This window comes from Podarcis bocagei (genome assembly GCF_964188305.1).
Source record: "Podarcis bocagei genome assembly, chromosome: 14".
Lineage (NCBI taxonomy): Eukaryota > Metazoa > Chordata > Lepidosauria > Squamata > Lacertidae > Podarcis > Podarcis bocagei.
The window spans coordinates 37,097,557-37,113,904 of NC_138139.1; the positions used below are offsets into that span (position 1 = coordinate 37,097,557).

At 46.8% G+C, this 16,348-nt stretch overlaps 1 long non-coding RNA gene across 1 annotated transcript; it reads left to right on the plus strand.

The window, feature by feature from the left end:
* LOC308573226 lies at positions 1-15,899 on the plus strand. The gene is made up of 3 exons (XR_014001996.1): positions 1-857; positions 1,551-2,011; positions 15,833-15,899. It is a non-coding gene; the product is annotated as an uncharacterized lncRNA (long non-coding RNA).
* The last annotated feature ends 449 nt before the right edge of the window (positions 15,900-16,348 follow it).

Consider the following 16,348-nt stretch of genomic DNA (forward strand, 5'->3'; position numbering starts at 1 on the left):
TCCCCCATGATCTCTTGATAACTGGCTGTGCCAACTGGGGCTGATGGGAATTAAGAATCCAAAATACCGGGTTGGAGAAGGCCGACCTATATGATCGTTTTATTACCAGATGAAATACAAGTGTGTCGAAATGCTCCTGATTCCGTCTGCGACTTCCAGGATATCTTTTTCCCCCATGTCAGCCTATCCTAATTTGGGAAGGTGGGAGGGAGACATTGGGCACAGTCTGATAAACCTGACGTACCAAACTTTCACATTAAAATGGCTGTTCCCCAAGATAACGCCTGTTGTGGCAGCGGAAAATGTCACAGAAATAAGAGGGGGCCTCTGGAAGGCACTTTGGTGAGAGGCCCCTCGAACCGGGCCTGCCCCAGACTGAAGTGAACTGTGGGCATTTTTTTACCTCACGATAACCGAGCGTGCAAATGGTTAGCCACTGTCCTGTCCTGGGACCTGGAAGGCTTTGGAGTGGTGAAACTCCCCTCCAGGGAGGCTGGACAGATCGGGAGCCATCTGGGAAGTAGCTGGCGAGTTTTTAAAAATGCAGCAAATTTGGCTACTTTGAACATTCATATGGTTGGACATGGCCGTCGGAAACAGTGCTAGCTCAACAACTTTTCCGTCCGGATTTTCACTTTTTGAAATAGAGCAACTCTAACTCAGCAGCCATTGCAGACGAAGGTCCTGTGGGATGTGAAACACAAGTAGCAATCAAGTACAACATTCCTTGTTTGCCTAGAGTGGACGTGCAAAGGGGATGCTTGTTCCAGCCAGTCGAAAACTTCCTGTTTCCTCCTGGGCTGGGACATACTTCCTCTAGCACGTGACTAGAAGTGGATGTGACCTTACCTGTCCAGGTAACAAATAGGACAAGGCATGCAGTCATCACTTTCTTTCCTCTCTTCCTCTCTTTGAGTTCCTTTCGTCGTGTGAGCTGCAGTGACTGCTAGTCTGCAGTCACTGGGATTATCCCCTCATATGAGGTAGATCCACATGTATATATCTCTGTAGCTAAGTCTGCCTTCGGGGATCCAACTGTGAACTGATGCTGATGCTGTGAGAAAACTACTTTTATATATCTTAAATAAGATTGTGTCGTGTTTATTCTTTTAAGAGGGAAATACAGTCATACCTCGGGTTGAATATGCTTCATGTTGAGCGTGTTCCACGGCAACCCAGAAGTAACAGAGCACATTACTTCCGGGTTTCGCCACTCATGCATGCACAGACGCTCAAAATGACATCACACACATGTGCAGAAGCGACGAAAAGTGACTCGCTCGTGCGCAGACATGCCATCACTAGTTACGTTTGCTTCTGGATGCAAATGGGGCTCCGGAACGGATCCCGTTCATATTCCGAGGTCCCACTAAAGGGATCTTACCAGGAATCTATATTGAGAAGCTTCAACAAGCTTGCAACCAGCTACCCGTTGTGCATTTTAAAAGGGAATGTTAAAACTCTGCTAAGTTATAGAACTTGCTAGCGCAAGTTAGGAAGGATATTAATCAACAATATATCCTCTCCTGCCTCCCTGAACATTCCCACAGGTCCCATGTTTGCCTCTGCTCTAGCTTCCGGCCAAGGCTTCTTTCCCTCAACCTCCTTCTCTACATCTTCCCATCCCAACTGCCTCTGTGAGGAAAGTACCAGGCCACCCATGGGTGGCAGAGACCCCTTGACAACAGCTGGGTACTCTGGGGTCACAGCTGAACCCCACTGGCCCACTGGACCCACCTCCTCGCCTTGGGCCCAACGCGGAGATGGAGCTTTTGAGCAGGTTCGCCATGGCAACCAGAAGGGTTGGGTGAGGAAGACACGCCAGAGGTTTAGTCCATGCTTTACTGGAGATGAATGAGCCCCAGGCCTGTTGCTGCGTCGAAGGACGGCTGTTTATTTCTGCTCCTGGCGACAGGAAGAAAGGGATCTTGAAAGGAACTGCTGTAGGCATCACGGTCCCTCCGAAGGCACCTGAAAATCCCAGGTTTCTTCTGGAGGTGGGAAGAACAGGGTACTGGACTAGACAGGACCTTGGCAGCCGCTTCTTATTCTCCTATCCTTTTGCGTGCTTTGTTGTTGTTCTTTTATGGCTGTAACTGTGTTCTTTGTTTTATCGTGTAAGCCATACTGGGACTTTATGGAAAACACCAAGGAAGACATCTAATTCATTAAATAAATATTCATTTCTTTGGGGTAAATATATAGTAACAACAACTGAACGATTTGCTGCCTTCATTATGTCTAGTAGCCATGGATAGCTTTATCCTTCATGAAATTGTCCAGTCCTCTTTTAAAGCCATACAAGTTGGTGGGCATCACTCCCTCATGTGGGAGTGAGTTCCGTAGTTTTACTATGCACTGCATAAAGAAATCCGTTCTTCTTCTTCTTCTTCCTCTTCTATCATTATTCATTTCATTATATTTTTTGCAAAAAAATCCAAAGTGGTTTACAAAACATTAAAACATCAGCTAATACAAGCCAGAAAATAAATAAAACTTTACTGAAGAAATCAAAGTATATATTCAAAGCAATGTCATTAACAGGAAACTAAAATATTATCTTAAAGATTGCGAAATCAAACCTTCTAAAACAGGCTAGCTACAGAATGCATGTGTAACACAGCAAAGTTAACTGCCCCCCATCATAAATGCCTAAAAAGGGAGCACGACTAAAGGAAGTAAAATATAAAATGCACATTTCAAGCAGCATAATTAACAAAAGAATAATCTGCTCCAAATCTTCCAGCACTCAACTTCATTGAACATCCATGAGTTCTAGTTAAATGAAAGAGATAAACTTTTCTTTATCCCCTTTCCCCATGCCATACATAATTTTATAAACTTGTGCCATGTCACCTCTTAACCAGCTTTTCGCTAAACTTAAAAGTCCCGAAAGCTGCAAACTTTATTCATAGGGGAGTCACTCCATCCTAGTTATCATTTTGGCTATCCTTTTCTGAACCTTTTCCAACTCTACAATATCCTTTTTGAGATGAGGCGACCAGAACGGTACACAGCATTTGAAATGCAGTCACACCATAGATTTGTAGAGCAGCATTAGGATATTGACTTGGAATAACAAAGGAAATGGCCTTATACTGAGTCAGACTATTGGTCCACCTAGCTCAATGTCGTCTACACTGACCAGCAACACCTCCAGAGGGGTGATTGCAAAGTTTATTTCAGTAATGTGGATCAGGAAGCAACACCACATATCAGAAGGCTACTGGTCACCCCCTTTCAATAGCAAAACAGAAAGTAAAAAAGACTCCTACTATCCAAGAATGGTGTGACAATATTTGGAAAACATTAACTATGGCGACAATCTCATGTCAGTTAAAGGCTGCAGCTAATCCCAGATTAATTTAAAGGCTATAGCAAATCAATTGAAATCTCTGCTTCCTTATTTAATGATTATTTTATAATGAAATGATGACTAGTTCTAAATGTAATGGACATGGCTAATTGGAAATACATAAAGCCACTTGAATACTCTTCAATAGTACATTAATCAGCAGAAGATACATATCTATCTATATCTTTTATTGATTATATCTGTTTAACTTTTTTAATATACATGTGTGCCCAGCCAGAACTTTTGTTATACCTCCTGCTGTCCTCTCTGTGTTTATTTCTTTCCTTGAAGCTTGTTTGTTAATTTTAGGCTTAATCTTATACATACTCACTTCGGAGTACCGGTAAGTCCCGTTGAACTCAATGCAGCTTCCTTCTGAGTAGGAACATATAGGACTACACTGTTATTTATTTACTTCATTCTTCTAAATAGCATCCTATGTCAGAAGAACCACCTAGTAAAAAGTGGGGAGGGGGGACTACATAGTTTGGTTTTTAATTAAATGTGCAATATCTATTATTGTTGTTGGGTTTTGTTTTGTTTTTAAAGTTCTGCATCTTTTAAATGGATCAGACTCCAAGGCAAATCTAGTATATAGCTGTATTGATTTTATTTTTTTGAAAACTCTGGGACGATCTGTTTAGGAGGAGAATAGAAGACACTTAACTGGCACAATCAACTCTAAAAGATTATACAAACTTGCTTGGTATTTGACTTCATAATTTACATTTCATGTGCATGGAATGTTTCGGGGGGTATATGAGAATGGTTTGTTTTAAGCACTTTTAGAAACAGGAATATAAAGTGTGTGTGTGTGTGTGTGTGTGAGAGAGAGAGAGAGAGAGAGAGAGAGAGAGAGAGAGAGAGAGAGAGAGAATTTAGCTTGGCTGGCAGGTTCTCAATTCTGACTCTCCTTCTTTCTCTCCCCTGATTGCTGCCTAATTTTAAGGTGTCACGATCAGGCCACCTCTCCCACCAGCTTCTCCTATTTGAGTACACCTTTCCAAATTTGATGTTTTCCCAAGTCTTTTTCCTGATAGTCACAGTGAAGTATTAATTAAAGGGGAAGTATGCCAAGGCAGGGAGTCAAAAGTTCAGCTGCCAGGTTCCCCCGCCCAGGCAATTGAACAAGAGGAAATAGAGAGGCAAAAAAAAAAAAAAAAATCCCAGCCAAATGACCACATAGCTCAGCTCATTAAGTGACCGGGAACCTGCCAAAGCGTGGCCATTAATTCCACCCAATTGATTGCTGCTTCCCATTCTGCAGAGTCAGGCCCACAAAGTACGGGTCCCATCCCTTCTCTCGGGAAATATTTATTTAAACCCAGCCCTGCGCGAACAGCCGTTTGTGAATGCCATTTAGAGACAGGCGACAGGTTCCAAATGACCCAACACCATTTAGATGCGGTCACTGTGTGTGAGAGAGAGATTTTTAAAGAGTGAATAGGTGGGGGAGGCAGAACTGGACCTAGACTTGGGGATTAGGAGGATTTAAAACCATGGGTAGGCAAACTAAGGCCTGGGGGCTGGATCCGGCCCAATCGCCTTCTCAATCCGGCCCACGGATGGTCCAGGAATCAGCATGTTTTTACATGAGTAGAATGTGTCCTTTTATTTAAAATGCACCTCTGGGTTATTTGTGGGGCATAGGAATTCATTCATTTCCCCCAAAAAATGTAGTCCAGCCCCCACAAGGTCTGAGGGACAGTGGACCGACCCCCTGCTGAAAAAGTTTGCTGACCCCTGATTTAAACTCTCTGTACCCTGCTGTGGTCCAGATCTGGATCAAGCCTTCTCTTGTAGTGGTTAAGAGCGCTAGACTCGTAATCTGGTGAACCGGGTTTGCTTCCCCGCTCCTCCACATGCAGCTGCTGGGTGACCTGAAGTCTCTCAGCCCCACTCACCTCACAGAGTGTTTGTTGTGGGGGAGGAAGGGAAAGGAGAATGTTAGCCGCTTTGAGACTCCTTCGGGTAGTGATAAAGCGGGATATCAAATCCAAACTCTTCTTCTTCTTGCACCTGCTCTTTGCATCGTGAGGAACCCTCCCAAAGGCTCCAGTAGGACTTGAATGTGGTAGAGGATTGAGGAATAGCAGGTCCAGGAAGCCGCATATGGTCCACCAGTGGCTTCTCTATTCGGTTCTCAGGAATGTCCCTAGACCCTGCTCTTCATGCTACTCCCCCCTTGAGTGTTTCCCCCCAGCTGGAATGTGTCCTTCATCTGTGATAATGGCTCTCACATTTACATGCTTAGAATAGGAATGAGGTTGACATCTTCTTTGGGGTACTTTTGGTGGCAGTTAAAGACTCATTGGCTCACTGCTAGCACCCGTCCCGGGTGCCTCTTTTATGATGATGTTTTACTAGTGATTTTGATGCTGTTGAATTTTTGAAGGCTTTTATAGTGTGACCCATGATATAGACTAAAAAAAAAAAGACTCCCCCCCCCCAAAAAAAAACAACCACCCTCAGACCAATGAGGACTCTGCATGCCCAATGGCTACAGAGTATGTGCTGGGGGAAGTGGAACCAGACAACTAGGGGGAGGGAATGGAATGGAGTATCCTGAAATGAGGCATGGTTGCCTGGGTCACTGAACAGGGACACTCCACACTGCAGCAAAATAGGAACATGGGAAGCTACCTTTTGTTGAGTCAGTCCATTGGTCTATCTACATCAGTATTGGCTACACAGGCTGGCAGCAGCTCTCCAGAGTTCCAGACAGGGAGTTTCTCCCAGTCCTACCTGGAGTTGCCAGGGATCTTCTGCATGCAAGGCAGTAGCTGCTCAACCACTGAACTACACCATAAGAACACAAGAAGAGCCCTGCTGGTTGACCGGATGTCTTCAGAAATCCTAAAAGCAGCACCTGAGTGCAATGATGATCTAACCTCTTGTGATTCACAGCAACTTCACCAAAAGATTACAGGTCTCAGTGTTGTTCTAGTCCAGGGGTCAGCAAACTTTTTCAGCAGGGGGCCAGTCCACTGTCCCTCAGACCTTGTGGGGGGGGGCGGACTATATTTTGAAGGGAAAAAATGAACGAATTCCTATTCCCCACAAATAACCCAGAGATGCATTTTAAATAAAAGGACACATTCTACTCATGTAAAAACACGTTGATTCCCAGACCATCCGCGGGCTGGATTTGGAAGGCGATTGGGCCAGATCCAGCCCCCAGGCCTTAGTTTGCCTACCCATGTTCTAGTCATAAATTTGTAGGAGAAGCGTTGTTTTCTCCTCACCCTAAGCACCCAGCAAGTGGCTATTTTATCAACCCACATTTGCAAGAGAGAGAGAGAGAGAGAGAGAGAGAGAGAGAGAGAGAGAGAGAGAGAGAATCTACTGCTCCTTTCAAGATAACCCCTCCCAGAAGCTGCGCAGATTGACAAAGGACCATATTCCACCTCCCTAGCAATAAATGCCCTTCTGTGCCCAGTCAAAGTGAGACGGCGTTTAATTGAATTAAGATTCCAGCAGGAAAGGCAAGATGCCAGGAGCCTCCAGTTTTGCTGCCTCCTCTCCTCTCCTCCCTGACCCTCCCCCCTCCCCACTTTCCTAATTTCTGGGCTAACCTAACCTAGAACTGTCATCTCCATCCCTCGCTGCTTACTTCACTCCTCAGCAATGTGGAAGCGTTCAAAGAGGAAGATGTGTTGGCTGGGATGGAGATGGGGGCGGGAGGGTTGGGGGGGTGGGAGGAGGGTGAGAGCGTGTTTTCCCAGGCTCGTTGAGATTCATAAATTTAACTCAGGGTGCGGGGTGGAAGTAAGGGAACAAAGAGAAGAAAGCAGCGAGAAAGGCTGGCTTGCTGGAAGGAGCGGCGCAACAGCTCCGAAACGGTTAAACCAAGGCAGCCGCCCAGCACCGTAGGGGCAAAGATGCCCATGTTTCGGAAGCTTTTGACAGGAGAGCCGCTGGCTGGCATCCAGGGCTTCAGGGGTATACAAAAGGGGCTGAGGCTTTGCTGCCAAACACAGCTCTTGTCTATAGCCGTTCTCCAAAGAGTTGTGTGCCATAACAAGGCCAATTTTAAGAAGCTGGGGCTGCAGTTTTAGGGGCGCAGGAAGCTGCCATCTACCAAGTCCGTATGGTGGCTGGTCCGTATATAAGAACAGTTTTAAGAACATAAGCAGAGGCCTCCTGGATCAGGCCAGGGGCCCATCTAGTGCAGCAACCTGTTCTCACAGTAGCCCATCAGATGCCGCAAGGGGAAGGATGCAACTAGGCCCAGAATGCAACAGCAACACTTGTAATTCTGGTCCAGTGGTATTCAGAGGTATTCTGCCTCTGACAGTAGAGGGAAAGCACAGCTAGCAGCCTCATCCTCCATGAATCCTCTTTTGAAGTCACCTAAACTGGTGACCATCACTAAATCACGTGGGAGCAGATTCTATGTAAGTTGCATGAAAAAGTACCGTATTTTTCGTTCTATAAGATGCACCAGACCATAAGACGCACCTAGTTTTTGGAGGACGAAAACAAGAAAAAAAATATTCTGAATCCCAGAAGCCAGAACAGCAAGAGCGATTGCTGCGCAGCGAAAGCAGCAATCCCTCTTGCTGTTCTGGCTTCTGGGATAGCTGCGCAGCCTGCACTCGCTCCATAAGACGCACACACATTTCCCCTTACTTTTTAGGAGGGAAAAAGTGAGTTTTATAGAGCAAAAAATATGGTACTTTTCTTTATCTTCCCTGAACCTTCCATTGGATGGCCTTGAGTTACAATACTTGGGGGACGGGGACTTCTCCCTATCCACTTTCCAGCGGTTCTCAACCTGTGGGTCCCCAGGTGTTGTTGGACTACAACTCCCACCATCCCTGAGCTCTGGCCTTGCTAGCTAGGGGTGATGGGAGTTGTAGTTCAACAACATCTGGGGACCAACAGGTTGAGAAAGGCTGCTCTAGACCATATATAATTTTATACACCTCTACCATGTCTCCACCTTGAGCCATATCTGTCTAAACTACAAGGAGACAAGAAGAAGTAAAGGTACAGGGATAGTCTGGGCATGTGGATGTCCCTCACTCAATCTGTCTTAAACACCATGCAAACCCTTCTTCTGCAGAGAGAGACCTACAAGGCCAGGTTGGTTCCTAGGAAACATCTATTACAGGACAGACCAAGGAGAGAAAACTGTTGAATTGTAGCCCATGCTAGCCCTACTCAAGAGAAGACCCATTGAAATTAACAGCCTTGACTAACTCAGGTCCACTCATTTCAATGGGTCTACTCTGAGTAGTAGAACGTAGTTGGCTACATTATCACATGTGAAACGTACAAGAGAGAAGTCACCTGTATTCTTGGCATATCAGAAAATTGTCTTAATGTTTTGTAAGCAAAGCGGGATAGCATTACAGAATGTAGCACTCTGTAGCTCTTTCTTTTTGCTGGTCACCAGACTGAATGCTTCCCTATCTCTCCTATCAACAAATCTTCCTTTTCCCCTTCTCTGCTCCCCCCCCCATTCTGCAAAATGCACCCCCCATCTTAATCACAAATGCCCAGCTCTCTTCTCCCATTCAATATGCATCCCCTGCTGCGCCCTTTAGAACCCGGGGAAAGGATAACTTCAGCAACAGCTGCTGGCTCAAACTTCCCTTGGCAATCACATCCTCCTCCCCACCATGACTATTTCCCTGCCCCCAGCCCAAAGAAGTCCCCCTCCCCTTCCCAATAGAAGAGAGTCTATATACTCCCTGCAAAAGCCCATGCTGAAAAAGCCCTGAAAAAGCCCATGACATGCATTTCCGTTGTCTCAAGCCCAGCTCAACGTATGCATGAAGTCGCGTCCTCAGTTGCTGTGCATGTGTGCAAACTCTCTAACACACAGGGAAGTATAGATAGGGGAAATGCAAACAGTGGCGCCAAAAGACCATGAAATGCAAGAGGTGAAAGACAAGCACAGTGACTAAATGGCCTTTGCTGACTGCTCCCTCTCTCATCATAATTCTAGAACTCAGGGACATCCAATGAAGATCAGGACAAATAAAAGAAAGGACTTCTTCACACAGCCTGAAGTTAAACTATGGAATTAGTTCCCACAAGAGGCAGTGAGGACCAGCATCTTGGGTGGCTTCAAAAAAGAGGATTAGGCATATTCAGGCAGGATAAGCCTTTCAGTGGCCACTAACAATGATGGCCACATCCACTGCTGGAGGCAACATGCATCTGAATACCAGCTGCTTGAAGCCGCTGTGAGAACAGCATGTGGACTAGGAACATAGGAAGCTGCCTTATACTGAGTCAGACCACTGGTCCATCTAGCTCAGCATTGTCTACACTGATAGGCGGTGGGTCTCCAGGATTCAAGGCAGGAGTCTCTCCCAGCCCTACCAGGAGATGAACCTGAGACTTGCTGCGTGCAAATCAGATGCTCAGCCCCTGACCTATGGTTGTTATGAAGCTTTGGCCTGAGCCAGCAGGGCCCATATTATGCTCTTAAAGGTAAAGGGACCCCTGACCAGCGGCGTAGCGTGAGTTGTCAGCACCCGGGGCAACGCAAGTAATTTGCGCCCCCTAACCCGGGGCAAGGCACGTAATTTGCGCCCCCCCTAACCCCTAACCTGCGAGTTGCCGCTGGCGCTGCCGCCCAAACGACGCCGCTTGCCCGGAGGAGGAGGGGGGCAGAGAGGCGAGGAAAATGCAACGGCCCAGCAGCTGCAGCAGCAGCGGCGGAGGCGGGGCTGTGAGGAGGGGCTTCCGGGCGCGTCCTCCGCGGTGAGCGCTGAGAGCCGCTGCCTGCCGGGCGCCTTCAGCCCGGACGCGCGCACAGCTCGTCGGTTCTGCGAGACATGCGGCTCTGCTACAGCCTGCGCCCGAGGCTCTTCGGCGACTCCGGAGGCAGCGAGCGCGCGCCCCCCAGATGTTGCGCCCGGTGCGGCCTGCCCCCCTGGCACCCCCCATGCTACGCCACTGCCCCTGACCATTAGGTCCAGTCGTGACCGACTCTGGGGTTGTGGCGCTCATCTCGCTTTATTGGCCAAGAGAGCCGGCGTACAGGTTCCGGGTCATGTGGCCAGCATGACTAAGCCGCTTCTGGTGAACCAGAGCAGCGCACGGAAACGCCGTTTACCTTCCCGCCAGAGTGGTACCTATTTATCTACTTGCACTACTTGTACCTATTTATCTACTTGCACTTTGACGTGCTTTCAAACTGCTAGGTTGGCAGGAGCAGGGGCCGAGCAACGGGGAGCTCACCCCGTCACGGGGAATTGAACCACCGACCTTCTGATCGGCAAGTCCTAGGCTCTGTGGTTTAACCCACAGCACCACCCGCGTCCATTATGCTCTTAGGTTCTCTCTAATAGCAAACGCAAGAGGTGGAAAAAAGCCCAAACAGGGCTGCTGAGAGGTGTAAGTGTGCTTTGCAAAAGTTTGAAGTTTTTTTTAAAAAAAGAACATGAACACCAATGAAATACTGAGAAGAGGACTTGGGAAGAATATAAATTCTGTTTAATTTGCCTTCCCCTTCCCGATTAGGTAAAAAAGGTAAGGTAAAGGACCCCTGGATGGTGAAGTCGGGGTGCACTATGGGGTGCAGCGCTTATCTTGCTTTCAGGCCGAGAGAGATGGCGTTTGTCCACAGACAGCTTTCCGGGTCATGTGACCCGCATAACTAAAGTGCTTCTGGTGCAACGGAACACTGTGAAGGAAACCAGAGCACACTTTCCCGCCACAGCGGTACCTATTTATCTACTTGCACTGGCGTGCTTTTGAACTGCTAGGTTGGCAGGAGCTGGGACAGAGCAATGGGAGCTCACCCCGTCGTGGGGATTCGAACCGCCGACCTTCAGATCAGCCAGCCCAAGAGGCTCAGTGGTTTAGACCACAGTGCCACCAACATCCCAATTATATTACACTAGAAACAGTGACAAGAAACCTCTAAGTCAGGTGGCCAAATGTGTCCTACTTTACAGCAGGCAGACCTCCGCCTGAAGGGCAGTCAGGGGACAGTCCTCTATTTGAAGGCATCCCCACTTTGAAAGGCTGCCTGGTCAAAGCCTGAGTTAAAGAACTTGGACAGCAGGCACACAGGATTTGTCCCTCTTCTCTTTAAATTCTAGTCATCCTTCTGAAATTTGCATCTATAGATGTAAAGTAGTTATTCACGTTTTAATGCACGGCTATATCCCCTGCCTGTTCTTTTTTTTTTGGTGATGTGCACATTTATATTTATTGTTATTATAAAATTTATCACCCAGCCCTTCCCCAGCAGGTGCTAAGGCATTTACAACAATATAAGATTCAAAATTAAAAACATTTAAAACTGGTTACAGTCACAGGAATAGGGTGTGCCCTGAAAACACACATTTCAGGTGTCAAAGGTAAGGGTAAAGAGGCCACATGGTCTAACGCCTGCATGACCCCAGGCTGAACAATCTCAAATATTAGAAGTAATATTTCATATCAGATTAGGCAGGGGAGACAGTACAGTGCAGCAGTTAGAGGGTCAGACAAATCCCTGGAAGACTGGGATTCAAATCCCTACTTGGCCAGTCACAGTCTCAACCTAGCCTACCTCACAGGGCTGTTGTGAAGTTTAAACAGCATGAAGGAGGAAAACACTGCATGCCACCTTGGAGGAAAGGTGAGATAGAAATGTAATGTAATAAAACAAGTAAATTCACAGAGCTATCATTTTCCATTTCAGTTAACTGAACAGAATTGTAACATATGCTATGATATGGGGTGTCTTGCTGGGAGGGATAAAGGCAGTGCATTTCCAAGAAAGGGAACAAAAATCTGCATAAAATTTGTATACGGTAATTCCAAGGTGTAGATGCTAATTTAGAAGTGCTATAATTTAAACAGAAATGCAATGGGAAGGACTTTGGCCAGGTGACTTGCGTGATAGGTAACAATGGACAATGTTAAAGCCCCACCCCACTCTCCTTTCTTGGGATTCTTCCTCTGAAATATAGAGGATTCCTTCAAATAGAGGACTTTCCTGGATAACGTAGGACGCATACGGACAGAGCTTCCCTTCTAAATTTCCTGCTGGGTGGCAAGGCAAGGGTTAACACAGCCCAGTTCTCAAGAGGTGGTGTTGTTGACAGCTGTGATGAATGAGGCATGAATCCACCTCTGGCTGGATTGAGAGGCAGGATGGGGGTGTGCAGAGGAGAGAAAATTACCATTATCCACACCCCATGCTCCACTTTTCTCAGCAGGAAGATCTTTCTTCTCTGTTTTGGCACTGGGAGACTGTCTCAGGGCACGAACTCTCAGGTCACTTCACAGGGGGGACTTGCTCCTTCCTTACACCCTTGAAACACCCTTGCTTGCTCACATCCAGGGTGGCAAAACAACCCCCCACCCACCCACTTCCCAGACTGACTATTTCTAAGGCTGCATCATTAACTGGTGATTAACACCAGGAAAGGCCCACTTTAACTGGCAGAGTTGAAAGCAAAAGGTTTTCTGGGCTTTTGTTTAGCATAGACTTACTTGTCCTGATCAAGGATAAGCCATAGTATGTACTGCTCTATTCTGTTTTAATCAGAACCCACCTGAAGCCCTGTGTCCAGTTGAAGAAGGATATTGGCAAGCGGCAACATGTGCAGAGGAGGGTGACCAAGATGATCGGGGGCCTGAAACCAAGCCTTATGAAGAATGATTGAGGGAGTTGGGTATGTTTAGCCTGGAGAAGAGAAGACCAATTTTCATGTCTCTTTTGTAGGAAATGTAGACAGTTGTACTTCGGAAGTCCAACAGAATCCATTCTGGAAGTCCGTTTGACTTCCAAAACATTCAGAAACCAAAGCACACTTTCCGATTTGGGCATTCAGCTTCCAAAAATAGTTCATGAACCGGAACACACACTTCTGGGTTTGTGGCATTCGGGAGACAAAATGTTCAACTCTCAAGGCGTTCGACTTCCGAGGTACCACTGTTCTTGTTTGTCAAGTACACATGGAAGATGGAGCAAGCTTGCTTTTTGCTGCTCCAGGGGGTAGGACCTGAGGCAATGGATTCGAATCTACAAGAGATGACCCTTGGGGTCCCTTCCAAGTCTTCAATTCTATGATTCTGCGAGTATTTATAGCATGCTTCACAGCTCCCAGAGGGCTATATTTTCCCTCCCTGTCGGTGGCAGTACAGTCTCTGAATACCAGATGACGGCAATCACAGGTGGGGATAATGCTGTTGTGTGCAGGTCCTGCTTGTGGGATTCCCACTGGCCACTGTGAGAGTAGGATTTTGACTTCGATGGACTTTTGGCCCGATCTAGGCCTAGGCTCTTCTTACATTTCTGCATTCTTAACCAGGGTGGAATCCACACACACATTAAAAAAACGGTGTGCCAATGCTTTTTTAAAAAACGTTTTGAAAAATACATTGGAATTGCCATAGCTCACTGTCGCCATCTAGTGTCACCTTTGTATACTGCACTCTACTTAAAACATTTTATTTGCAGCTGTGTAGCTGAGTCCCCTGATTATTTGGTCCACATTTCCTGCTCTCGTCACCGGTCTTCTCTTGTGCCAACCTAGGCAGGCAGCACCTCCTGCTGAGGACCTCTGAATCAGGATACATATTAAAATGCTGTATTTTGGGGAAAATATCCTTGCAAAACTGTGCATATTAGGCAAAACCGCATAGAATAATATTTATAGTGGGGAAAAGCTGCACTTAAACATTAGTGAACTTTTATTAGTTTAAGGTCTGGTTAACTACAACAACATTCCTCCCCCCCCCCCTTTTTCTTTCTTTTTTGGTTGTTTTGTTTTCTACATAGGTACTAGTTTCTTCTTCTTTTTGTGTCTTACCTTACTCTGCGCACTTGTAATTATGTACCTTTTATTTTTCAATAAAGAATATAAAATGATAATAATAATAAACCAGAATTTGCTAACGGTTGTGGAGATCTGAAGACTGGAAAAAATGAGACACTGAAAAGTTTCCCCCATTCTTACCCATTGCAGCCCAATCAATATCCAGTCATGTTGGAGACGGTTCATTATGCCATGATCGGATTGAGGAGGCCTTTTAGAAGGAGCCTGGACAGCTGGAGACTTTGGGTTCACCAGCAAGGAAATGCAAAAGCTCCAGGCAGCTGATGCTGAATGGGCCACCAAGTAACTCCAAGAAGGCAACATCTGTTTGCAGGCTGGAGACAAGCAAGAGGGCCTCTTCTGCCCTCAGCGGAACGAAGTGCCTGCATGCCAAGAATATGGCGTGTGGATGGCTTTGTGGGGTATATATAATGCAGCATTCACAAGAGCCGGGGAGCAGATGTTTCTCTGTAGGTGAGAAGGTGGCCGAGTCTCTAATCCAGGGGAAAGCAATGCCCTCATTGTTTGAGCATTCCACTCTCTAGGCTCTACAGATGTGTCTGATCTCATTCAGACCGGATGGAGAGCTCAAGGCGGAGGAGGCGCAGGCTCGAGGCAGGCCTGCCGCAAGCGTTTGGCACGTTGGGGTGTGAATGAGAAGGTGCGGAAAGATCCCCATCCCATTCTTGGACAGACGCTGGAGATTGACAAGCCACACGCCATGAAGATCTTTCAATGTAGCGCTAGTGTGCTTTAGTGGTTAGAATGTCCGACTAGAACCGGGAGACAAGGGTTTGAATCCACACCTGGCTATGAAGCTCACTGGGCGATTGTGGGCCTCTCAGCCTGACCTATGAGGAGGAAGTGAGCTCCTTTAAGAAAAGGGTGGGATCAAAATGCAAGGCATGTGTGCTGTGTCCTGTTGGGGGGCATGGTGGCACTCGACCTTTCTCTGATAGGAAATGCTTGAGAGGGGAATGGGGGAGTGAGAAATGTCCCTATTTTCATCAGAGGAATGCTGGAGGGTACGCAAGCATGGAGACAGCAGACTCAGCAGGCCCCCAGCTCACCTGGTCTCAGCACTCTAAGTTATATTAACTATTGCAAAGTAGATGGGGCTGAGAGTGAGTGACTGGCTCAAAGTGTGCTTCACAGCTGAGTGGGGATTTGAACCCTGGACTCCCAGATCATAGTCCAGCACTCACACCCGGCTGGCTGGCTGTTTCTTATCTTTGCCTTCTAGCAATCTGATCCATCCTAGTTTGGGTTGTGTGTGTGTTTCAGCTCACCACATACCTGTGAGCTTCACCCCCAGGCCTAGCAACAGTTGCCCATGTGGTGTGAGATTCCCCCATTTCATCTTAACGAGGTGCAAAGGGTTGGAAGCCAATTAGGAACAGCTTGTCAACATCCTTAAGTAAGCTTTGCTATGCCGGAAACAAGCCAGGTCTGCTGGGCATTCCTGGAGTTTGAAAGGCGGCAGCATGCCAGAAATCAGCACTCAGGGGCTTGTAAATCTCCAAGAACCAACCCTAGAACAGACTGGCCTTCCTCTGCTGATGACGACAATGATGGAACATTTATTATGCAGTCCCAGCCACACTTACCCATTCAGGTGCCCTTTTCATTTGTGAATTTATGCTCGTGATGGTAGTGGAGCAGTTATGCTCTCGCATGTTCAATACCATTTGTTTTGCAGGTTTCAGGGTAGTCATACTCCCTCATTTCCAATTAGTGCATGTCCCCTCACTTCCTGCTGAATTTCCGTAAGTTTTTAATACTGTAATTATGTGTGTTTATTTGGAAAAGTGCTAACTAGGCTTTGGGAAGGAGGTGGGAGGACTCTAGGACCCTGTCACAGCCATCACACCTCCTTTGCAAAGCCCAGCACCTTCTTACTTTGGGAAAGCAGTGCAGGGGCCACTAGGGGTGTCAAATGTTTCTGAGGGCTGCAAACGATCCATGCTGACTCCCCACCAATAACAATATACTATAACAATACACCACATCAGCTGTAACAATAGACAACATCAGGCACTTTGCCAAGCAGGTGTGCTCCAGCTGTTTGGGCTACCACTTCCTGCCGGCCCAGACAATGCTGGCTAGGTCAGGTAGAAGTTGGTGGGGAATACCAGGCTGGTGAAGTGTCTGATACAGTATATATTTTCCAGAAGAGCAAGTACCCTCCTGGCTTTTAAATCTGCACAGGCTACCA